This window comes from Thalassophryne amazonica, unplaced genomic scaffold, assembly GCF_902500255.1.
Source record: "Thalassophryne amazonica unplaced genomic scaffold, fThaAma1.1, whole genome shotgun sequence".
NCBI lineage: Eukaryota > Metazoa > Chordata > Actinopteri > Batrachoidiformes > Batrachoididae > Thalassophryne > Thalassophryne amazonica.
In genome coordinates this window covers 764,095-789,973 of record NW_022986239.1, presented here as the reverse complement: position 1 = coordinate 789,973, position 25,879 = coordinate 764,095, and positions in this window count along the sequence as shown.

Here is a 25,879-nt window from a genome sequence, read left to right as displayed (position 1 = left end):
ATATGTGTATATATATATGTGTATATATGTATATATATATATATATATATATATATACATATATATACATATATGTGTATATACGTATATATATACACATATATATATGTGTATATATGTATATATATATATATATATATATATATACATATATATACATATATGTGTATATATATATGTAAACAACAGCCATATAATTAACTAATTATTAAGCTCACTTGCTCAGTCTGATATTTCCCCGTATAGACTGAGCATGAGGTTAATAATCCTTTAATATTTCTAACTCCACTGAAGCAAAATAGGAGGATTGCTCCCCCCCGTTGAAATGATGAATCATGTAGTCTGTGTTCCATTCATGTGTACTTTTCATTTCTTTGTGGACATGCTGACTCAGAGATAATTGGACTCTGAGTTAATTGGGCTTTGACTTAATTGGACTCTGAGTTAATTGGTTTCAGAGTTAATTGGATTCTGAGTTAATTTGGTTTGTCTCAGTTCTGTCCATGTCATTATTGATTACAGATTCCAGACTAGTTTGTCCTGTTTTGGTAAGGGGGTGTGTCCAAGGCAAATGATAATATTACATGATAATAATATTGTGTTGCTGTAAAAGACTCGTGTGAACATCAGAACATGTGGAGATATTGTGAGAAACCCACAGACGGATCTCAGGATGAATGACCAGCTCAGTTTACTTTATTAAACTTCAGTGTTTGTCTCAACATAATTAAACACACATCCTGTTGACTGCTTTGGACAGGCGATGCCCCAAACGCCCGACAGTCATCAACGGACTGTGACGACGTGCAAACCATCTCTCTTCTGAAGTCACTCAACCTCATCCACGCTCTACTTCCTCTCCGCTCTCCTGTTTGTTAGAAATAGGTCACGCTGCGCACACACACACACACACACACACACACACACACACACACACACACACACACACACACACACACACACACACACACTGCCTGGCAACCACTCATTTAGCCACACCCTCTGCGTCCTCATGGCCTCCGTCTTACCTTTCCTGCTCAGTGCTTTCATCTTTCCAATGAGACACCAGACACACGCACACACTCACACAGACACACACAAGCACACACTCACACAGACACACACACAAAAACACACACACTTACACAGACACACACAAACACACACGCATAAACCACACATACACACAAATGCACACAAACAGACACACCACACACAGACACGCACACACACTACACACAAATGCACACAAACAGACACACCACACACAGACACGTGCACACACCACACACACTACACACAAATGCACACAAACACAGACACACCACACACAGACACGTGCACACACCACACACATACACACACTACACACAAATGCACACAAACACAGACACACCACACACAGACATGCGCACACACCACACACTACACACAAATGCACACAAACACAGACACACCACACACAGACACGTGCACACACCACACACTACACACAAATGCACACAAATACAGACACACCACACACACCACACACTACACACAAATGCACACAAACACAGACACACCACACACAGACACGTGCACACACCACACACATACACACACTACACACAAATGCACACAAACACAGACACACCACACACAGACATGCGCACACACCACACACTACACACAAATGCACACAAACACAGACACACCACACACAGACACGTGCACACACCACACACTACACACAAATGCACACAAACACAGACACACCACACACAGACACGTGCACACACCACACACTACACACAAATGCACACAAATACAGACACACCACACACACCACACACTACACACAAATGCACACAAACACAGACACACCACACACAGACGCGTGCACAAAAACACACACATATACATACTACACACAAACACACCACACACAGACACGCGCACAAAAACACACACCACACAAACACAGACACACCACACACAGACACGTGCACAAACACACACACATATACATACTACACACAAATGAACACAGACACACCACACACAGACACGCGCACTCACCACACACATACACACACTACACACAAACACACCACACACAGACACGCGCACAAAAACACACACCACACAAACACAGACACACCACACACATACACATGCACACACCACACACATACACACACTACACACAAATGAACACAGACACGCACACTCACCACACACATACACACACTGCACACAAACACACCACACACAGACACGCGCACAAAAACACACACCACACAAACACAGACACACCACACACAGACACGCACGTACACTCTGAATGTGAATCAGCTGAGTCCATGTAAATGTAAACAGAAAATCAAATCTGGAGTTTATAGACTGTTCATGTTTATCTTTTGACCTCAAACAGATTTTGATTTGGATTAAACAAATTTGGATTCAGAAGAAAAAAGAAACAAAAATGAACAAACCTGCTTGTCTCATTAGCTGCTGGGATTGGTTGCTATGGTAATTAATGCCTTGAACAATATCTTGAGCAGGGAAATGAAGTCACTGTCACAGGGGACCCCCCCCCCCCCCCACACACACACACACACACACAGACACATTTAGAACATGACCTTTGACCTTGTAGTGTGAATGAGTCATTTATGTGTGTGTGTGGGGGGGGGAGGGGGGGAGCTGTGTGTGGAAGTTGTCTCATGGTCCTACACGGTTCATTAGTAGCTTCCTGTTTGTGAAGTCATTGATCAGGTTGGCATTGATTGGACAGGTGTCATTGGTCCTGGTGTTCCACCCGGACTGTGATGGAGCAGATAAAACATCTTGTCTGAGGACACAGTCTGCCCGGCAGTCAAACCCATGTCCACAGGTTTTTCAGAGTGAGAGAGAGCTGACTGGCCATCTGGTCTTTGATCATCCAGCAGGTTTCAGGTCTTGTCTCTCCACACATGAGGCTTTTTTCCACTTCAGTTTGCTCCTCTGTGGAGGTCTTCCTCTGGCTCTTGGACAGAACGCTGTGGGACACGTTTGTCTTTGTTGAGCGGTCCAGACCACAGAGCCCAAAAACAGGTTGATGAGTGTGGAGAGGCGTCCTGCTTGTCACAGAACGGAACAGAAATACACGAGATGTGGAACGACGAGGAACCTCTCCTCATTGAGGAACCTCTCCTCATTGAGGAACCTCTCCAGATGTTGTTCCGGCCTCGATGGAACCCTCTGAACAGAAGACAGCAAATCATGAGACACGTAAAAAAAAAAAAAAAACTGCACTGAGCATGAGTCAGCATGTCTTCACAGTCTTAATCAGCTGAAGGAGCTGTGGCGCTCTGACGTCAGACTCAGACATGCTGCTGCGTCACTCTGACACATGCGCAGTGAAAGGCAGGGGGGATCGATTTTTAGGGGGGACTGTTCAGTCGGGGACACCGGGCCACAGATTGAAACTTTAGCAGCTAATGAGCGTATCATCAGTTAGCAAGTTCTTCACGGAGGTGTGTATATATATATATATATATATATATATATATATATATATATATATATACACGCACGTGGCTGAGTGATCATTTCAGCCCCACATGTGTGCATGTGAGGAACAGAGTGCTCTGGTCTCATGTTTGCCATCCAGACGTTTGGACATCGGGCAGTCTGTAGCACCTTTTATAGCCGTCTGACAGCAGTCTGTGTCATCTACCTGCTGTCTACATGTGCTTTGGATGCCATCATGCAGGTGTGGATGAGGTACTCCGGATGTGTTCCGACAGGGCTGGCCATGCCTCTTTTCCTCCAGACTACGTTGGAATATGGCAGTATTTGCCGTATCGGACACGGTTCCTCCACATTCTTGCTATGTGTGATGGAACTTCACAGACTGGTGGCTGGAGGTGCAGCTGTTGGTGTACAGGGAGAAGAGTAGAGGGGAAAGAATGCAGCCTTGGGGGGATCCGCTACTGATGGACTGTGTGTTGGAGATGCCACGCCCCCTCCCAGCTTCACGTGCTGCCTTCTGTTGGACAGGAAGTCAGTGATCCACCTGGAGGTGGAGTCGGGCACACCAAGCTGGAAGAGCTTGACCTTCTGCAGGGCCGGGATGATCATGTTGAAAGCAGAGCTGTGAGTAGAGTTGTTGCTTCTTTTCTTTGAAAGGATCCACCTGAGCTGGTTCGGGCATCTGGGGAGGATGCCCCTGGCCGTCCAACTTGGGATGTCTTCCAGGCACGTCCAACTGAGAGGAGGCCTTGAGGAAGACCCAGGACATGCTGGAGGGATTGTATTCCCCAGCTGGGGTGGGAATGTGTTGGTATTCCTCAGGAAGAGTTTGAGGAGTTGGCTGAGGATAGGGATGTGTGGGATGAGCTGATCAGTCTGCTGCCACTATGGCCCAGACCAGGATAAGAATATCAGTGTTCACAAAGACCAATTACAGTGCCTTTCTGACATTACAGACATTTTTCTGATGAGGGATTTGTTTGATTCATATCCATGTTGGGATTTTGGTTGTGGCTTTGCTCAGGTGGACTGCGGGTTTTTGTCTTTAATAACTTGATAGTAAGCCATAAAGTTTCTAAATGGTTCTATCTGAGCATGGTTTCCCTTTTTTCTTTTGTTTCTTCTTAGGTCTGACAGTGACATCAAAGTTGTATGAGCCAGAGGTGCTGAAAAACGTAAGTCAAATGTTTTTTTGTTTGTTGCACGTCAGGCTGCAATGAATGATTCATTTCTGATTTCGTTAATCTGTTGATTACGTCTGAAGAAACAGATTAGTTGTTTGTTCCATAAAATGTCAGAAAATGGTCAAAACATCATTCAGTGTTTCTGAAAGCCTAAATGTGTGAATGAATTTGTATTTATTCGGCACACAGATAAACAACAACAAAGACAGTAATAAAACTCATAAAAAGAAGAATCCGTGTGGCTGAAAAGGTGAAGGCAGAAGCAGAGCTTATACGAGTAAATATACGAGGGCTGTCAATAAAGTAACGGTCCTTTTTATTTTTTCAAAAACTATATGGATTTCATTCATATGTTTTTACGTCAGACATGCTTGAACCCTCGTGCGCATGCGTGAGTTTTTCCACGCCTGTCGGTGACGTCATTCGCCTGTGAGCACTCCTTGTGGGAGGAGTCGTCCAGCCCCTCGTCAGAATTCCTTTGTCTGAGAAGTTGCTGAGAGACTGGCGCATTGTTTGATCAAAATTTTTTCTAAACCTGTGAGACACATCGAAGTGGACACGGTTCGAAAAATTAAGCTGGTTTTCAGTGAAAATTTTAACGGCTGATGAGAGATTTTGAGGTGATTCTGTCGCTTTAAGGACTTTTCACGGTGCGAGACGTCGCGCAGCGCTCTCAGGCGCCGTCGTCAGCCTGTTTCAAGCTGAAAACCTCCACATTTCAGGCTCTATTGATCCAGGACGTCGTGAGAGAACAGAGAAGTTTCAGAAGAAGTCGGTTTCAGCATTTTATCCGGATATTCCACTGTTAAAGGAGATTTTTTTAATGAAAGACGTGCGGACGGATCCGCGCGTCGGGACGCAGCCGACGCGGTGCGGCGGCACAGGAAAAACACCTCTGTGTTGATAACCATTTGTAAAATCCAGGCGGCTTTTGATGGATTTCAGTGGAGTGAGTATATGAGAAATTGTTTAACAGGCAGGACATGTTCCAACTTGTCCTTAAGGCTTCCAACAGAGGTGTTTTTCCTGTGGCGGAGCGTCGCGGCGGCTGCGTCCCGACGCGCGGATCCGTCCGCACATCTTTCATTAAAAAAATCTCCTTTAACAGTGGAATATCCGGATAAAATGCTGAAACTGACTTCTTCTGAAACTTCTCTGTTCTCTCACGACGTCCTGGATCAATAGAGCCTGAAATGTGGAGGTTTTCAGCTTGAACAGGCTGATGACGCCGCCTGAGAGCGCTGCGCGACATCTCGCACCGTGAAAAGTCCTTAAAGCGACAATCTCACCTCAAAATCTCTCATCAGCCGTTAAAATTTTCACTGAAAACCAGCTTAATTTTTCGAACCGTGTCCACTTCGATGTGTCTCACAGGTTTAGAAAAAATGTTGATCAAACAACGCGCCAGTCTCTCAGCAACTTCTCAGACAAAGGAATTCCGACGAGGGGCTGGACGACTCCTCCCACAAGGAGTGCTCACAGGCGAATGACGTCACTGACAGGCGTGGAAAAACTCACGCATGCGCACGAGGGTTCAAGCATGTCTGACGTAAAAACATATGAATGAAATCCATATAGTTTTTGAAAAAAATAAAAAGGACCGTTACTTTATTGACAGCCCTCGTATATACACGTAAATACTTATATTTAGACGTACTTATTATTTATTTATTTATTTATACATACTTATATTTATAAATACTTATATTTATACACGTAAATACCCTCCCCTTATACCAGGGGTGCCCAAGCTCGGTCCTTGAGACCTGCCTTCCTGACACTCTTAGTTGTCTCCCTGCTCCAACACACCTGAATCCAATGAAAGACTTGTTAAAAGCCTTCTAACGAGTCTTTCAAGTTGTTTGAATCTTGGATCTAGTGCACAGTAACAAAATGATGAACCTAATCCTTCAAACTATAACGAGTATAATATTATTTTTGTAAAGCCTTTTAAAACCAACCAATGTATCAAGTATTTTAATATTATCAGGACAATTATTCCAAATATTAACACGTTTAACGGAAACACGACTTTTTACAGTAGTTTGAATCTTTAATTTCTCAAATAATAATGTTCCTCTCAAATCGTAGCTCGAGTTCCTTATTTTAAACAGATCCTGGACGTTGAGGCAAAAGTTTATTTTTAACTTCATACATAATTTGTATGGTGATGTAATCAATCAAGTCCCAGAATTTTAAAATTTGTAGACAAGCAAACAACTGATTTGTTGGCTCATAATAGGGTTTATTACTGATCATTCTTATAACTTTCTTTTGCTACAGAAATATTGGATTAGTATTAGCTATGTATGTATTTCCCCAAACCTCGACACAATATGTCATATATGAAACAAGTAACGTATGATATAAAATGGTTAATGAATGTTGGGAGAGGAAGTGTTGTGCTTTATGCAGAATTGCAATGACTTTTGACATTTTAGTTTTAACATAGTTAAAATGCGTTTTCCAGCTTAATTTATCATCAATACAAACGCCAAGAAATTTTGTATCTGTTACAATTTCAATTTCAGTATCATGTAATAATAGATTTCTGCTTAAGTTCCTGGACTTATTACCAAATATGAGACACTTAGTTTGACCAAAATGGAGCGATAATTTGTTTGAATCGAACCATTGTTTAAATTTCTGTAATTCTCCATCGTGCCCAGGAGCTGTCCCAAATGATCCCCACTACCAAACACAGTCATATCATCAGCAAATAAAATACAATTTGCGGACTTGGAACCCAAATATATATCATTAATATACAAAAGAAACAATGGCCCAAGGATTGAACCCTGGGGCACCCCACATGTAATCTTCAAGAATTCAGAATTTGTCCCACCGATGTGGACACATTGATACCTGTTGTGTAAGTAGCTCATTATCCAATCATGTGCCAATCCCCTGATACCACACTTAAGTAATTTGTCCAATAGCAAGGTATGATCTATAGTATCAAATGCTTTCTGGAAATCAAAAAAACACCTACAGTATATTGCTTATTTTCAATCGTGTTGGAAATTTGTTCAACGAAATGCATTGCAGACAATGAAGCAGTGTGATTTTTTTCTAAAACTGTATTGCTGCTCCCTAAGGATATGATGTTTAGCTAAGAAATAATTTAAAGGGCGTGTCGCATGTGTTTTATGTCCCAGTTAGCAACACAACATCAAAGTTCTCATGACTGTAAGTCTCCCTGCGCACATGTGCTCATAATTAGTGGTTTCTGATGTTTTTTATTCCTCTCCCGAAGCGAGGAAACAGGTGCATTTCCGAAAACATCTCACTTGGCAATTCTCAGCATTTCTCTGCGTGTGACGTAGTTAAGAGCAAAACACAAACATCCCAGACAGAGACAGACTGAGGGAAATGAATGAGGTTATGCCCGATAACGAAGCTTAGGTACTTTTCTTTGAAAGTAGCGGCTCAGATTTACAGAGGAGACAACATACTTCACCCCGAAACTCTTACCTTTTCAGAGTCTGTCGGATTTTGGAACTTTTAAAGTGTCGTGATGCTGCTGTTTGTGTCACAGCTGTTGGTTTTACTGCTGCTGTGATCATGGACGTGCCTGGACACACAGATGTATGTCTCCTACTGGAAAATAGGCCATGGGGCAAAATCTGTCCGGGGCTTAGTTTTTGAGTTCGTGGTGACTTTCAAGGGGCAAAAGAATTCCACTTGATTTTGATCTGTAGTAGTCAGGACTATCAGAAAATGCAAAGTTCCCGCAAAAATAGTTGCTCCTTAATTAGTAATTAGCCGTTAATTAGCGGCGTATCCATGAGATGCAAAAATGCCTAAAAAAATAGAAGGAATGACTTAAAATCAATAGATGACATTTTATTCACATTTTAAAGTAACAGTGAAGTGTCGTAGAGATGTATCACAACAACTCAACATATTATGTAATATGGAGGTAAAAGGCTGCCCCCTGGTGGTGATATCATGAAGGACACAGTGAACTTCCCAATTATTAGTAAATGTTCATTATACATTGGTTTAAATGGACAGTAGACATATCATTCCACAGACCCTGAAGCAAGGTGGATATTACATTATTGGAAATCAGGGATATGCTCCAAAATGCCCCTGGACAAAATTATGGTGTACCAAAATCAGAAGAATTTTCCAAGAAAAAAAATTTCTGCTTTTTCCTGCCATTGCAGAAAAACATTGCATCAAGAAATTATTAATGGAAAAGGACATAGGTTCTGCTAGAAACAGTTTGCCAATAATTTTTTGTAGATTTCTGGTGAATTCTCAAATCAAATAAAAATATTTCACATTGCAAAAGCCATATAACCTCTCAAAGGGTGGGCCAGAATGGTAAATTAAGTTGAAATGGGCAACTCTTTAGTGCTGAATTGTTGAGTAATGAGTAAAAGTTTAGCACTGAGTTGCTCCTCTTGACCATGTCTTTATTCATCATCATCTGAATCAGAGTTGGATTCTGAATCAGATGCTCTCTCACTTTCTGGTTTCCTGTTTGTACAAATCTCAGGTAGACATCTGCACAAGTCAGTGCACGGCAAATTCATTTTGCTGCAAGAGCACACACTCTTGCAACCACCGTTATGACATTTGCAGTGCACTGTTTTCAGTACACCGGGTGGAGCTGGATCACCTGACATCCAGTCAAAGACAAGAGTGTCACTCTCAATCTTCCAACCATGACCATTAGGAGATGGAGCATTGATGTATGGCAGAAGGGACCTACGATGAATGGCTGCTTGATAGTTTGCCCTTTTCACATGGTGCAGCAGACAATCCTGGTTGGGAGGCAGCAACTGAGAATCTGATCTACATGTTAGCCGAAACAAATTATACCTGGCAGCATTCACATCTGAGCATTCCTTCTGGCCATACATTGCACAGACAAATCTCTCAGTGGTTGGCAGTACAGATTTTGAAGTCTCCCACTCTGTGCCCAACTCAGCAAACAAGGTTACAAAGTCATCTGACTTCAGGAGTATGTCAAGGGGTTTTACTTTGCCCTTTCCTTTGAGGGCACTAACGGAGTCACATCCAGTGAATATGTGGAAGCCAAGAATTGCTCTGCATTTTTCTTTCCCAAGGTTTTCAGCAAGCTTGGAGATACAGATGATTCGACGGTTATCTCCAGAACCAGTGAGGAAGAACAAGTCTAAACTAAGCCTAATTGGTACGATTAAAAAGGGCTAATTAAAAACTTCAGAGCAACTTTTGACGTGGGAACTTTTTGAAAATTGCTTGAAAATGACATTATCTCTGAAATAAAAAAAGAAATTAAGTTGCCCCTTGAGAGTCACCACGAAGTGACAAGATACAGCTTTTGCCCAATGGCCTAAAAAACTCAGACGTTATTTTCAGGACCTAATTGATTCTCTAATGTGCCACATGGCAGAGCTGCAATCAGACATTATGCACGCGCGATCAGAGCAAGTGGACCTGGACATTATTCTCTGGCCTAGTGGAACTTGAAAATGATCTCTGGCTGTGGATCCGAGTGAGGATGAGTGGACCGTTCCATGGCTCGCGATTGCAATTGCGATCTCGTGCGTGACACGTGTGAGGGCTTCTTTTTGTTGTGGATTAATTTGGAAATCTTTATGCTGCATTTACACATAACGATGGCACATCACGAATGCCACGAAGTACACATTCTTGGCCACTGATCAGGAATGTCATGATTCGGGGCAGAGGCGTCAGATGTCCTCAGGAACTGCTGCAACCTGTTACCACGTGTTATGATTAATGGCACCTGTTGCTGGAGAATGATCAGGAACCATTACGCACATTCAAGGATAATGTTCCATGCTGTTGCGCATAACAGTGCATTGATAAGTTCTGTTACGTTGTGAATGAAGTGTATTGTCTCCACTCACACACCCATATTCATCCAACCGTCAGCTGCTGAACAATTCAGATCACTCCAGTTTTTCCTCAACAGCCACAGCAGATGAACTTTGTGACTGCATGCGTAGTTGGGCTCTATGCAGGGGCGGTCCTGGAGGTGGGCCTACCGGGCAGCCGACCGGGCAGCCGCCCGGGGCGGCATCGCGGGGGGCGGCACGACCGTGCGGGGGAAAAAAAAAAAAAACGGGGTGGGGGGGAGGTTGTCCTGACGGGAAGGTTCGTGGTTACAACACGCTCAATTTTTGTTCAGAATCAGCTTCTTATCACTGGTAACAACGCAGCTTTCCACTCACTCATTCCCGCAGCTTCACAGCGCTTTAAACGGTCCACAGAGTTCAATAGCGACATAAAGCATGCAGCGAAACGAGACGAGTCATTGGCTCCACGAAAATCATGAATATCACACACCAAAACGCACTATTAAGAAACCTATTCAGCTGCAATAAGTCATGTTAAGAATATGTCAGGAATGTGCCAATAATGACGCAAATATGACATTCAGAATGTGTCTTGCCTATGTGTAGTGTAGTGAGTGGAATGTTAATTTTTTTCATCTTTTACTTTGTGTTCTTTTCAGTGGAGCTATTTACTTTGAGAGTCTGTTTGTGTGTGTGTGTGTGTGTGTGTGTGTGTGTGTGTGTGTGTGTGTGTGTGTGTGTGTGTGTGTGTGTGTGTGTGTGTGTGTGTGTGTGTGTGTGTGTGTGTTTGCACAGCAGCTGTTTTAACCCCCAATTTAGATGGACTTCTGGCTGAATTTGAACAATATATAATCAGTATTAAGCTTGTAGACTCTCTCTCAAATGTCATAAAAACTGTCAGTTTTTAATGTTGAATAATCCCTTAAAGAAACAGCTGACATATGGGTTAAAACAGCGTAACAGCCGTCAGCTGTTAATTGCCGCTTAGTGGACGTGGAATGTCTCCATGATATATATATTTATTAGATTTTTCACAGTTATATGCACCACTTATTAGTGTTTTTAACAGACTGTGTTTATGACTTGTGGCCATGCAGGTGCAAAAAACCTTCTCAGGGCTGCTGCTTTTACCATGACTCCATCCAAATGAACAGTTTTCACTTAAAAATGAGTTGTGACAACACAACATCACACTTATGTAATTAATCTGTGCCTCAGTTCTTAACGTTATCAGCTACATTCCATTGAAGCGCACGCTGGGACACTTCTAGTAACTACATCACCTGTCGGAAACACCCGAGTACTGACGAGTACTTTGTTTTCGAAAGTCTCCGTTGCTATTTGTTGTGAATGCCGTATACTTTGAAACTGGTCATGGAAGTGCACAGTAATCCCAGTAGATCATCGGATGGTCACCGACAGACTAAATGTAAATTGTTATGATTTCAGTGCGACATGTCCAAAATTTTAGAAAATTGTGGTAAGAGGGAGATTGGCCTATAATTGTTGTGAAAGTGTAGTGACACGGACCCACAACAGGGGGCGCAAATGAACAGTCAATAGATGAGCCAAAAGGTAACAATTTAATGTTGTGAAACGTGCACAACGAACATACAGACAATCTCAGAATATAATTACAGTCAAATTACAAAGGTGACGTGTGGGCAGGCTCGAGGATAGAAGACGTCTGTCCTGAGAAGAGCCGGAACCACACGATTTCCGCCCCCACAGAACCTGGTGAATACTGGAGCCGCCAAGTCCCGAATTCCCAGGTGATCACAGTCCCCGACTGTCGGATCTGGTACTGCTGGCAAAGAACAAAGACAGTCAAGTGTGGGTGTGTGTACACCCAGTAACAATTATGGTGGGAATGCCACCTCCACCTCTCACTCAATATGTTGCAGCGGTCTCAGATGAAAAGGAGCGCCGTCTTGCACAGCCTCCGCAAAAACGACCGGTTCTCCTGCAAACACTCACAATAACAGATTTATAAATCTCACAAAAAGGCTGAGAGTATTACCTCCAATGAAGTATGATAACTCGGCGATGAGGTGGAGATGTCTGGTCTTTATGGAGTGCGATGATGAAGAATGTGTGACAGCTGTCAGGAATTAATGAGTGACAGCTGTCACTCCCGGCTGTGTCCGTGGCGGCAGCGCCCTCTCGTGCCTGAAGCCCGCACTTCAGGCAGGGCGCCCTTTGGTGGTGGGCCAGCAGTACATCCTCTTCTGGCGGCCCACACAACAGGACCCCCCCCTCAACGGGCGCCTCCTGGCGCCCGACCAGGCTTGTCCGGGTGTCTGCGGTAGAAATCGGCCAGGAGGGCTGGGTCCAGGATGAAGCTCCTCTTCACCCAGGAGCGTTCTTCGGGTCCATACCCTTCCCAGTCCACCAAGTACTGGAACCCCCGGCCCATTCGACAGACGTCCAGGAGCCGGCGCACTGTCCAAGCCGGCTCCCCGTCAATGATCTGGGCAGGAGGCGGCGCCGGACTGGGAGCACAGAGGAGTGAGGTGTGGTGAGGCTTGAGTCTGGACACATGAAAAACCAGGTGGATCCGCAGTGAAGCCGGGAGTCGGAGCTTCACTGCGGCAGAACTGAGGATTTTGAGGATCTTGAAAGGTCCAATGTACCGGTCCTTCAACTTGGGGGAGTCCACTTGGAGGGGGATGTCCTTCGTGGACAGCCACACCTCCTGCCCGGGCTGGTAAGCAGGGGCCGGGGATCGCCGGCGGTCTGCATGGGTCTTCGCCCTCGTCCAGGCCTTCAACAAGGCAGAACGGGCGGAGCGCCACACCCGACGGCACTTCCGCAGGTGGGCCTGGACCGAGGGCACACCGACCTCTCCCTCCACCACGGGGAACAACGGGGGCTGATACCCCAAACACACCTCAAATGGGGAGAGGCCGGTGGCGGAAGACACCTGGCTGTTATGCGCATACTCGATCCAGGCCAGATGGTTACTCCAGGCCGTCGGGTGCGCGGATGTGACGCAGCGGAGGGTCTGTTCCAGTTCCTGGTTGGCCCGCTCTGCCTGCCCGTTCGTCTGTGGATGGTACCCGGACGAGAGGCTCACGGTGGCCCCCAGTTCCCTGCAGAAGCTCCTCCAGACGTGTGAGGAGAACTGGGGACCACGATCTGAGATGATGTCGGTGGGTATCCCATGCAGACGGACAACATGGTGGACCAGGAGGTCTGCTGTCTCCTGGGCTGTTGGGAGCTTCGGGAGGGCCACGAAGTGGGCCGCCTTGGAGAATCGGTCCACTATCGTGAAGATGGTGGTGTTGCCCTGGGACGGCGGGAGGCCCGTGACGAAATCCAGGCCGATGTGGGACCAGGGGCGATGAGGCACAGGAAGCGGTTGGAGTAGTCCTTGGGCCTTCCTGTGGTCAGCCTTGCCCCTGGCACAGGTGGTGCAGGCCTGGATATACTCCCGGACGTCGGCCTCCATAGATGCCCACCAGAAGCGCTGCCACGGTCCTTCGCACCCCTGGATGACAGGAGAGCTTGGAACTGTGACAGAAGTCCAAGACTGCAGCTCTGGCCTCTGGTGGGACGTATAAACGGTTCTTCGGACCTGTACCTGGGTCCGGGCTCCGTGCCAGGGCCTCCCGGACGCTCTTCTCCACGTCCCAGGTGAGGGTGGCCACGATAGTGGACTCCGGCAGGATGGGCTCCGGTGGATCCGACAGTGCAGTTTTGACCTCCTCTTCGTGTACCCGGGACAAGGCATCCGACCTCTGGTTCTTGGTCCCGGGGCGATAGGTGATCCGGAAGTCAAAACGCCCGAAGAACAGTGACCAGCGGGCTTGCCTGGGGTTCAGCCGCTTGGCGGTCCTGATATACTCCAGGTTCCGATGGTCAGTGAAAACCGTGAACGGCACAGACGCTCCCTCCAACAGGTGTCTCCACTCCTCAAGAGCCTCTTTCACCGCAAGGAGTTCTCGATTGCCGACATCATAGTTCCGTTCAGCCGGGGTCAACCTGCGTGTAAAGTAGGCACACGGGTGAAGAACCTTATCGGTCTCTCCGCTCTGGGACAGCACGGCTCCTATCCCTGAGTCAGAGGCGTCCACTTCAACCACGAACTGGCGGCTAGGGTCGGGCTGCACCAAAACTGGCGCAGTAGAGAACCGTCGTTTCAACTCCTTGAACGCGGCTTCGCACCGATCCGACCAGGTGAAGGGGACTTTTGGAGAGGTCAGGGCTGTCAGGGGGCTAACTACCTGACTGTAGCCCTTAATGAACCTCCTATAGAAATTAGCGAAGCCGAGGAACTGTTGCAGCTTCCTACGGCTTGTTGGTTGGGGCCAATCTCTCACCACCGCAACCTTGGCCGGATCAGGGGTGACAGAGTTAGAGGAGATGATAAACCCCAGGAAGGACAAAGACGTGCGGTGAAACTCGCACTTCTCGCCCTTCACAAACAGTCGGTTCTCTAATAACCGCTGCAGGACCTGACGTACATGCTGGACATGGGTCTCAGGATCCGGAGAAAAGATGAGAATATCGTCCAGATATACGAAGACGAATCGGTGCAGGAAGTCCCGCAAGACGTCGTTAACCAAGGCTTGGAACATCGCGGGGGCGTTGGTGAGGCCGAACGGCATGACCAGGTACTCAAAGTGACCTAACGGGGTGTTAAATGCCGTCTTCCATTCGTCTCCCTTCTGGATCCGAACCAGGTGATACGCATTTCTAAGATCCAGCTTAGTAAAGATTTTGGCTCCATGCAGGGGGGTGAACACGGAATCCAACAATGGCAACGGGTATCGATTGCGAACCGTAATCTCATTCAGCCCCCTGTAATCAATGCATGGACGGAGTCCGCCATCTTTCTTGCCCACAAAAAAGAAACCTGCCCCCATCGGGGAGGTGGAGTTCCGGATCAGCCCGGCAGCTAATGAGTCCCGGATGTAGGTCTCCATTGAATCGCGCTCAGGTCGTGAGAGGTTGTACAGCCTGCTGGACGGGAACTCAGCGGCTGGAACCAAATCAATGGCACAATCGTACGGACGGTGCGGGGGAAGGGTGAGTGCCAGATCCTTGCTGAAGACGTCAGCAAGATCGTGGTACTCAACCGGCACTGCCGTCAGATTGGGAGGGACTTTGACCTCCTCCTTAGCCTGTTAACCGGTAGGAACCGAGGATCCTAAACACACCCGATGGCAGGTTTCGCTCCACTGAACCACCACCCCAGACGGCCAATCAATCCGGGGATTGTGCTTCAACATCCATGGGAAGCCCAAAATCACGCGGGAGGTAGAAGGAGTTACAAAAAACTCAATCTCCTCCCGATGGTTTCCAGACACCACCAGAGTTACTGGTTGTGTCTTGTGTGTGAGTAAAGGGAGGAGGGTGCCATCTAGTGCCCGAACCTGTAATGGCGAAGGAAGCGCCACCAGAGGGAGCCCTACCTCCCTTGCCCATCTGCTGTCTAGCAGATTCCCTTCTGACCCCGTGTCCACCAGTGCTGGGGCTTGAAGGGTTAAATCCCCGCTCAGGATTGTGACTGGGAGTCGTGTGGCAATCTGTGTGTGTCTCAATTGAATGTTTTGACCCCCCCTTAGCCCAGTCTCTAAGGGCGAGTGTTGTCGTTTTGGCCGTTTGGGGCAGTTTTTCTGTATGTGCTCCTTTGAGCTGCAGAGAAAACACTCCCCCGCGGATCAGCCTCCTCATTTTGGCCCTGTGCGTCAGCAGGGGGAGCTGTTACCCCACGGAGCGCTGTGGTTGTGGAGCGTGGGGAGGGCGGCGCCTTTTCGAACCCGGAAGGGAGAGGGGCGGCGCTTATCCGGTCACGATAAGCCCATCTAAATCCTGCGGTTCCTCCTTAGCTACCAGCTGCTCCTTCAGAACCAACGACAGTCCGTTTATGAAGGCGGCGCGGAGCGCAACGTTATTCCAGCCGGACCTCGCAGCCGCGATGCGGAAGTTGACTGCATAAGCGGCTGCGCTCTCGCGTCCCTGTCTCATTGACAGCAGCACGGTTGAAGCGGTCTCTCCTCTGTTAGGGTGATCAAACACTGTTCTGAACTCCCCCACAAACCCAGTGTATGCTGATAACAACCGCGAGTTCTGTTCCCAGAGCGCTGTAGCCCAGGCGCGTGCTTTACCCCGAAGCAGAGCAATCACATAAGCTATTTTACTAGCATCTGACGCATACATGACGGGACGTTGTGCGAAGACGAGCGAACATTGCATGAGAAAGTCCGCGCACGTCTCCACACAACCTCCGTACGGCTCAGGAGGGCTTATATATGCTTCAGGGGATGGTGGGAGGGGTTGTTGAACCACCACTGGAACGTTCATATTCTGCACAGGGTCGGCAGGAGGACGAGCTGCAGCAGCGCCCTGAGCGCTCGCCGCCATCTGTGCGGAGAGAGCCTCCACCCTGCGGTTCAGGAGGATGTTTTGCTCGGTCATTTGGTCCAACCGAGCCGTAAAGGCGGTGAGAATGTGCTGTAGCTCACCAATCATGCCTCCTGCAGACGCCTGCGCTCCCTGCTCTCCCATTGGTCGTTCAACAGCCGGGTGACGCCCCTCGGAGTCCATGACGCTGGCCGAGTTATCCTGTTGTGAAAGTGTAGTGACACGGACCCACAACAGGGGGCGCAAATGAACGGCCAATAGATGAGCCAAAAAGTAACAATTTAATGTTGTGAAACGTGCACAACAAACATACAGACAATCTCAGAATATAATTACAGTCAAATTACAAAGGTGACGTGTGGGCAGGCTCGAGGATAGAAGACGTCTGTCCTGAGAAGAGCCGGAACCACACGATTTCCGCCCCCACAGAACCTGGTGAATACTGGAGCCGCCAAGTCCCGAATTCCCAGGTGATCACCGTCCCCGACTGTCGGATCTGGTACTGCTGGCGAAGAACAAAGACAGTCAAGTGTGGGTGTGTGTACACCCAGTAACAATTATGGTGGGAATGCCACCTCCACCTCTCACTCAATATGTTGCAGCGGTCTCAGATGAAAAGGAGCGCCGTCTTGCACAGCCTCCGCAAAAACGACCGGTTCTCCTGCAAACACTCACAATAACAGATTTATAATCTCACAAAAAGGCTGAGAGTATTACCTCCAATGAAGTATCATAACTCGGCGATGAGGTGGAGATGAAGTCTGGTCTTTATGGAGTGCGATGATGAAGAATGTGTGACAGCTGTCAGGAATTAATGAGTGACAGCTGTCACTCCCGGCTGTGTCCGTGGCGGCAGCGCCCTCTCGTGCCTGAAGCCCGCACTTCAGGCAGGGCGCCCTTTGGTGGTGGGCCAGCAGTACATCCTCTTCTGGTGGCCCACACAACAATAATTTGAAAAAAAAAACAAAAAAAAACATGTTTGTCACCAGATTTGAACAGTGGTATCACTTTAGCTATTTTGATTATGAAAGGAAATTCCCCAGTCATTAATGACAAACAACAAATATACATTAAAGGCTTAACAATGCAATCAATTTTTTAACCAAAAACTTATCAAAATTATTATCATTATTGTCATTATTATCAGGTTGTCCTAAAAGTTCCCTAAAAAGCACCAATAGAGCGCTTCGCTCTCAGACTGCAGGCTTACTTGTAGTTCCTAGGGTTTGTAAGAGTAGAATGGGAGGCAGAGCCTTCAGCTTTCAGGCTCCTCTCCTGTGGAACCAGCTCCCAATTCAGATCAGGGAGACAGACACCCTCTCTACTTTTAAGATTAGGTTTAAAACTTTCCTTTTTGCTAAAGCTTATAGTTAGGGCTGGATCAGGTGACCCTGAACCATCCCTTAGTTATGCTGCTATAGACGTAGACTGCTGGGGGGTTCCCATGATGCACTGTTTCTTTCTCTTTTTGCTCTGTATGCACCACTCTGCATTTAATCATTAGTGATTGATCTCTGCTCCCCTCCACAGCATGTCTTTTTCCTGGTTCTCTCCCTCAGCCCCAACCAGTCCCAGCAGAAGACTGCCCCTCCCTGAGCCTGGTTCTGCTGGAGGTTTCTTCCTGTTAAAAGGGAGTTTTTCCTTCCCACTGTAGCCAAGTGCTTGCTCACAGGGGGTCGTTTTGACCGTTGGGGTTTTACATAATTATTGTATGGCCTTGCCTTACAATATAAAGCGCCTTGGGGCAACTGTTTGTTGTGATTTGGCGCTATATAAAAAAAATTGATTGATTGATTGAAAATTATCACTATCAGTTGATTTTTTCCCCTTATGTTTATGAACTATGTCAATAATTTATTTTTCATCTTTTATAAGAAATAAATAAATAAAATTGATTGATTGATTTTAATGAACATTGAATCCAGAACTGTAATATGCATATGTCACAGACATGAACGAGCAAAGCTTGTCAGCATCTCTCCATGTCATTTAGGTTCTTCAGACTTTATTTTGAGTAAATGCTTCAGGGGAGCATAGGCATGGTAAAAACCTTTCAGCATCTGGGGGGAGCTCTCCCCCTCCCGCTTTTTTAAGCATTTTAGTTTATTTGCCTCTCACATGCCTGGAAAAGCTCCTCACCATCTAACCATGTCCTTTAGGTCCTTCAGACTTTTTTCAGTAAAATGGTTCTTGGGAGCATGACTAAAACCTGTTAGCTTCTGGGGGGTCTCCACTCCCCCAGACCCCGCGCCTTTTTAAAAATTTTCCTTATTTTGCCTTTCAGCTTCTAGAGGGGCTCTGCCCCCATACTCTCCACCTTTTTAAGCATTTTTTTTCAGCTGACCCCCCTAATTACAGGCCTCTTAGCCCCCTGCACTTTAAGCATTTTTTTAATGTAGATTTTTTAATATAAATTAATATTTAAAGTTTTCAGCTAGTTGACAGTAGGGCTGTACAATATGGACAAATTATCGTATCTCAATATTGTCATAGAAATTTGTTGGGTATTTTCTCCTCCAAACATTCTTAAAACCTTTGATAAGACAAACAGAGTCAAGAAACGCCAGTGAGACAGAAAGTCAAATTAATCACGCGCGGAGTGCGGCCAGGCTGTACACCAAGGCTACACTAAAGTCTGGCCTGTGCTCCCGCTCTTTTTATTAGAGAAGCCCTCATTACATCATAAAACTTGTCCTAAGGGTGGGGGAAGGATGACGCAAGACAAGTTTCTTCCCGTAACATAAACACATACGTCAATAAGTGCAGCTGTAAGGAACAACAGTTTCTTTCTTTTACTCTTATCGTCGAAGGTCAGCACATCCCGTTCGTCTGTTGCAGTTATCAGCTGTTGTGCATCTGCCTGGAGTGTCCTGGTCTTCACACTAAGCATCACATCACAACAGTCAAATCAGCCTTCAGTTCTTTTACTCCCAGTCGTTAGCGGCTACAAAAACAAGTTGTATAATAATAATAAGTACATCCAGCTCTTCATTCCCAGTTCAGATTGACCCCAGCATGCTAAAACAGAGTTGAATAACAAATACATTCTCAGGGTTACTTTTAAGACAGGTGCATAACAGCACAATAACGTTTTCATAAGAAAGAAGACAAAGGTACAAATGTTTAACAGTGATAACATATATATATATATATAAAATCCTTAACATTTCCCACCTGTTTATCGCCTGTTAAACATATAGTAGGCATCACCCAGCTTAGTTAGTTAGTTTATTAACTTAGTTTATTCTGTCCACGTTTTTATTAATTGAACACCACCAACAGATGGAAGATTCGAATCCAGCTGCTATTTGATCAACCAGTTTATACTCGTCAGGCACTCCTCTGGGGACTCCTATTGCGTCAATATATGTTGGATTTCCTACTCCTTTCCAATCTCTTTTTACTCTATGTCTGGCTATGCCTTTCTGCCAATCCTCAGGAATAAGAGAGGCTGCATATGTCGTAACGTCTTCAGGGGTCATGGGTAACAATAATGATATTAATGCACAATAACCTGACACATTTCGTGGCAGTCTGTCAAAGATTCTGTTATCACCACACCACCACCATACATCACTTCGGCTGACTGGTATAAATGAACCGTTTTTCTGTATTATTCGACTACACCACTTGTCTTATTACTTTTTCAGCTAAAGCTTCATAGGCTAAGAGTGTGTTAACTCATCACGTCAACAGTTCAAGCTTGAACTGGAGTTGTGAGCTTTTCAATATCATCATAATTCTCAGTACAGTCATTATAGTTTTCTCCACTAAGGTCTGACTGTTTCAATGCTTGATATTTTGGCATAGTTTGTTGGAAGGCCAGATTACACTGTACAAATGTATTTGACACCATTTTGCCAACCATTGTTTTGATATAAGGGATCACACAACACATGCAAAGTCCAATCAGAATTAGGACTATAATAACTGGTGTCACCATTTTCAATAGTAACTGCCAACATGGTCCTGAAGTCAACCAGGACCAGGGATTCCACCGGTTCACGGCTAGGGTGTCTTTATGCATTGCATCACGAAGTTTATTCAGCTCTTCCAATGTGTCCTGCATATCCACTGAATTAATGGAGTCTGGGATGAAAGTACAGCATGTTGTGTTCAGCAGAACACAAACTCCTCCCTGTGAACCAGTAAGCAAGTCTAAAACCATGCGATTTTGCATCACCATGGTACGTAAAGCATCTATTTCAGTGTTTTGAGCTGCTACTATTTTTTTAGTTACATTCATGAACAGACCCAATCGATAATTCAGAGTTTCAATCATTAATGAATTTTTTTCCACTCCTATCCAGGGGAACAATGAATGTGCTATTTTATCTCCTACAGACCACAATTTTTGGTCCTTTGGTACATCCGAGCCCCACATGTGATCATGTGGTAACACATCTGGGTATATCAATCTCCTTCGTCTGGTGCTGCCATTCTTCTCTGTGGAGGTCCTTGGCACTACCACATATGTATGGTCAGTCACCTGGGTAGGTGCACACACACCACCCCAATTTGGTGGGAGACTCATGTACAGTCTGGAACCACAAAGCCAATAGATGTCATCATACACCGGAGTACCATTTACAGGTGGTAGCAAAACTTACTAACATAAGCACATGATTCATCCGTTCCCCATGGACAGGAGCCTGTATAATTACATCCCCGTCCAATGTGATGAAGATAAGTACCATCCACATATTATGTTTTGGCTAGGCTTAAATTATTTGATAAAACATACGTTTGGGTACACAGACGTTTCTTAATTTTACCTACAGTTTTATTCCCTGTCCCGTAAAAGCAAATTGGGAATGGCCGTTGTGATGACAATTTAACGTGATGATATTTTTGCGTTTCCCTTCAGTCTAGTCAATGGAGCAGCACTTGGGTACGCTTGTACGTCCTCTGTTGAAATCCCTATCATATAAGTGGTTGCACTGAGGCAAGTGGTGTTAGAACTGCCCCCGAAATACAGTTTGATTATGCATCCGTATGATAAGACATTCTGTCACCCTAGCAGGGTACGGTTTAGCCGTCAGAGCTGGGTGTGTTGAGGATATAGGTATTTGCGAACAAACATAACAATTAGAAACGTAATTCCATAGCCAATAAATGAACATATCTGTACCACATATTAGTATGGTATATATGAGGGTGTCCATCTGTCTCATTCACATTATGAATAAACCTCTTCTGACGTTGCTTGCGTTGTTCTCTGGCTCGGTCCACAGTGAGCTGCAATTCTTGGGTCAACCACCAGGCCAGGAATCCGAGGAGCACGAAACACACTAAGATCACAACGCAACCGGCTGCCCTACCAACAGTCCGGCAGCGGCGGCGCTGAGCACGCCGCTCCGGGGTCTGCTGTAGTTCAGTCATGATTGCTAGGATACAGTGTTGTTAACCACCTCACCTAATAGTGCAAGGATCTCCCTGCTTCACTGGCATTGAGACAATCTATTGCTAATTAAATAGACTCCCTTTGTAGCCAGACTTCCCCTTACACTGTGGAGGCAGCCAACACACGCTGTATCTTACAGTGATGTATCCACGTTGATCTCTCCGCTATCTTTACTGCAGTTGGTGTTGTTAACAGCACTTGGTATAGACCTTCCCAACGAGGACTGGACCAGTTCTTCCTCTTAATCACTCTGATGAACACCCAGTCTCCTGGCTAGACTACTGGAAGGCCGTCCTGTGGAAGATCAAAATTATTCGGCAGTAAATGTGTTTAAGTTATCTCTTTCTGTGTTAATGTCTTTTTCATAAAATCTGCTAATGTTTGTTCCTCATCTGCTGTTTTAGTATCCATGTCAAAATTGGTAGACGATATGGTCGTCCATAAAGTATCTCAAATGGTGTTAACCCTGATGGTGTTGGTGTTATTCTCATATACAATTTTACTAGGTCCAAACATTCAATCCAGGTTCGTTTTGTCTCTTCTATACATTTCCTTAATCTTATTTTTATTGTTCCCTTTGTCCTTTCCACTAATCCGGCACTTTGTGGATGATAAGCACAATGATTTTTGAGATTAACCTGTAGCGCTTCTCCTACGTATTGCACTATTGTATTAACAAAATGCGCTCCATTATCTGAATAAACTGTTTCTGGTATTCCAAATCGTGGAATGATGTCTTTGCACAATGCCTTAGCCACTGTAAGTGCATCTGCATGTTTTGTAGGGAACAATTCTACCCATTTTGAGAAGGCATCAATTATGACTAAACAAAATTCCTTCCCTTCATGTTTACTCAGCTGTATATAATCCATGTGAATCACTTGAAAGGGATATTGTGGTGTTGGAAATTTGCCTCTTTGGGGTCTCAAATTGCCTTGTGAGTTGTGTTTTGCACATGTCATGCATGCTCTACAATGCTGTTTTGCATATGCATCGAACCCATAAAGACAAAAAATAGATTGCAATTGCGATATCATACCCCCTGATGAGACATGCGTCACGCCATGGCTCATAATAGCTGCCCATTTAAACATATTTTTTTGGCAATATGGGTTTCTTTTGTGGTCATACGTACAAATCATTTGCATACGTAGCCCCTTTAGTTATCCACATTTGTTTTTCTCTGTCAGTTGCCTGCTGTTGCATGTCAGCAAGCAGTGTATGACCTAAATGCAAATCCGGAGGGGTGTCATATAGGAGAAAAATAGAAAGAGCTGTTGCTGCCTTTGCGGTTTTGTCAGCAAAGTCATTTCCTTGTGAAACACTGTCAGAGCCTTTGGTGTGAGCTGCACATTTGCATATAGCAATTTGTTGAGGCAATTTCACAGCCTTCAGTAGTGCAGTTAGGAGAGTGGCATGAGTCACTGGCTTTCCAGATGATGTCACCATTCCACGCTCTTCCCACAGTTTTGCAAACACATGCACTGTGCTGAAAGCGTACTGGCTGTCTGTATAAATTGTTACAGCCGTACCTTTAAACAGATAGCAAGCTGCAGTTAAAGCAACTAATTCAGCTGCTTGTGCTGAAAATGAGGATGGCAATGAAGCAGAATCCAATACTTCTGAATTTGTGACAACAGCATATCCAGATTGTGTTTGTCCATAAGCGTTTTTAGTGGAAGAACCATCCACATACACAATTGTACTGTTTGGGATGGGTGTGTCCTGGAGGTCTGGGCGTGCTTTCGTACAGACCGTAGCTACATCAAGACAATTGTGCGGCTCACCATCCTCAGGTAAAGGTATCAATGTGGATGGATTCAATGTTGTACAGCGCTCTACCGTAAGGTGTGGTTGTGATAATAGCAAGGACATGCACGAAAGATGTCTTGCTGGGGACAAAAGGCTCATGTTTGTCTGCAACAGAAGTGCAGAAACTGCATGTGGAACTTCCAATGTCAGCTGATGGAATAGAACAACATTACTGCTACTTTGAACAGCCATAGAGGCTGCAATAACAGCCTGTACACATGGTGGTAGAGCACTTGCCACTGCATCCAATTTAGATGAGTAGTAGGCAACTGGCCTTAATTTTGAGCCATACACTTGAACCAAAACACTAGTCATGAACTTATTCTTACAATCAACTGTTTGACAAAAGCTTCCTCAGCATCTCTGTTCCATTCCAACACGGTTGACATTGAAATATCATCCTTGTACATCAAATCAGAAAGTGGACTAGTCAATTCTGCATAGCAGGGAATCCATGCCCTGCAGTAATTAGTCAGTCCAAGAAATGACATCATCTGCTTTTTGGTTTGTGGTTTTGGAGCGTGCAAAATTGCTTCCTTCCTGTCAGACAGGATCGTGCGCCCTGTGGCTGATAATTCATGTCCTAAATATTTTACTTTATCCCTACACAACTGAACTTTGCTTTTACTCACTTTGTGGCCATTATCAAATAAGAAACATAATAATGCTACTGTGTCAGTTATGCAGTTTTCTCGTGTGTCAGAGGCAATCAGAATGTCATCAACATACACTAATAGTTGGCTATCTGCCGGTGGAACGAAATTGGCTAAACATGCTGACATGACTTGAGAATAAATAGTTGGACTCTCTGCGTAACCCTGCGGTAATCTGGTGAATGTATATCGTTGTCCCTTAAAGGTAAAAGCAAACCAGAATTGACTATCTGGGTGTACTGGCACAGAGAAAAATGCATTACTTATGTCAATTACTGAGAAACTATTAGAATTTGGTCTCAGCGAATTTAACAAGGTGTGTGGATCTGGAACACATGGTGCTCTTTTAATCACAGCAGCATTTACTGCCTGCAGATCTTGAATCATTCTCCACCCCACTGAGGGCGGAGCCTTTTTCACAGGAAATATGGGTGTGTTACATGGTGAATCTGGACATGGCACTATTACTCCTGCTGCTAATAAATCCTCTATTACTGGCCTGATTCCTTCAATTGCATCAGGTTTCAATGGATACTGTCTTACACATGGTCTGTATTCTGTTTTTGGTCGTATAACTACAGGTTGTGCATTTTTAATCAGTCCTACGTCTGAAGGACCTGTTGTCCACAATCCTGATGGTACCGAAGAGAGAAGATCATCCTCTTCAGGACTCAACTGAAACACTCAGGATTGTGAAGTGGACACATCAATATGTGTTCCAGCTGTCAGCACCAATGGGACATTAACTGGCACTTTATACAATTTAGTTGATGGGCTGAACTCTGTTCATGGTCCAACTCTGCTCCAATCAGTGGCTGACAAAGCTGTTATGACTGTCAGTCCCAATTCTTGCCATTCTGTCAAATATGGTTTACAAAGTGACACATGTAATGGCATACCTGTGAATCTCAATTTTAAAACATCTTCAGTGGCACCTGTTACTGTTATGACGGCTGTTGAGTTGCCATCATGAATCAAATCTGTCATTGTCAGCTTCACAGGTGAAACATTTTTCAATTTGTTTTCATACACTGGTGTTCCTGGCAATATGCCACTATGGACTCTAAATACACTCTCAAATCTGCATCTAAACTCTGTCCATGGTTCTCCTTCTTTCTGTGTTGTCCTGGTAATTTCAGT